The following is a 1,216-nucleotide window of genomic DNA, read 5'->3' as shown; positions in this document are numbered from 1 at the left end:
ACCTGGCCCTTCACCCCCAAATCTGAAAACCTTCAAAATGCTCTCTGTATCAATGAGCTTGCTTCTGTTGTTTGTTTATCCTGGTCTCTAGATTCCACATATGACATTGTCTTTCTCTGCTGACTTACTCCACTTAGCACAATACCCTCTAGGTCAATCCATGTTGTTGCAGATGGCAAGATTTCATTCCTTTTAAGGCTGAGTATTATTGCATTGTATACATGTACCACCTCTTCTTTATCCATTCATTTATTGATGGACACCAGGTGGCCTCTATATCTTGGCTATAGTAAATAATACTGCAATGAACATATGGATTCTCGGCTGTGTCAGAGGCAAGGGAAACAAATGTGTCAGACTATCACTGCTCTTGCCAAATTTTAGCAGATTGTCATAAATGTTTCTTCTCTTGCTATATGCTTATGGAATCATTTCTAGAGACTTTAAATGATTTTTCCTTCCATTTAATCAGCTTATCTGGGGATTCGGCTCCACAGAGCCCCTCACACTGCTATTGAGTATTGGAACTCACATGTACCTACTTTTGCCTCTGTGATAATGATGATTATGGTAATAATAATAATGATTATATACAGAATATAGAAAATATATATTATGTAATAATAATTATATACAGATGTTTAAAAAATAAAAAATATATATATTTTCCATATAATTAGGTATTTGATAAAACATTTATTTGCAGTTTCTCTATGGCTGAGGTAAGCCATGTTTTTTTCAGTAAACTGAAAGTATCTGTGACATTGCATTATTTCACCTTCCATGCGTATGTGTGTGTCTGTGTGTTTGCGTTTCTCTTCTTCACAACTGTGGAGTTTGTTGAGGGTGTGATTGTGCTTATTTATCTTTGTATTCTCTGACACATATCATATTATAACCCACACTGTCAGGTTTAATATGCTAGTTAGTTGATTATTTGTAGATGACAACTGTCTTGCTAGATGTTTGAAAATATAAATAGAATTGGGTTTTGTGTTACCACGGATTATTGCATTTCAACACAACATAAAATAATTTGGGTGCGAAGTCAAGTGTCTTGGTTTATTGTGAGTTGAAGGTACACAGAACTTACTATATGCCTTAAAATCCTCTCATCTACTTTTCCTGAATCAAGTTCAATACAACAGTCCTGGTAGTTGACTCATAACTGGATCTGAAGTGAAAATATAAATACATTTTAAAATTTTCTGCAAGT

This window comes from Rousettus aegyptiacus, unplaced genomic scaffold (genome assembly GCF_014176215.1).
Source record: "Rousettus aegyptiacus isolate mRouAeg1 unplaced genomic scaffold, mRouAeg1.p scaffold_m13_p_2, whole genome shotgun sequence".
In the NCBI taxonomy this organism is placed as follows: domain Eukaryota; kingdom Metazoa; phylum Chordata; class Mammalia; order Chiroptera; family Pteropodidae; genus Rousettus; species Rousettus aegyptiacus.
The sequence above is the reverse complement of the archived record's forward strand: the minus strand, read 5'-3'. Positions refer to the sequence as shown.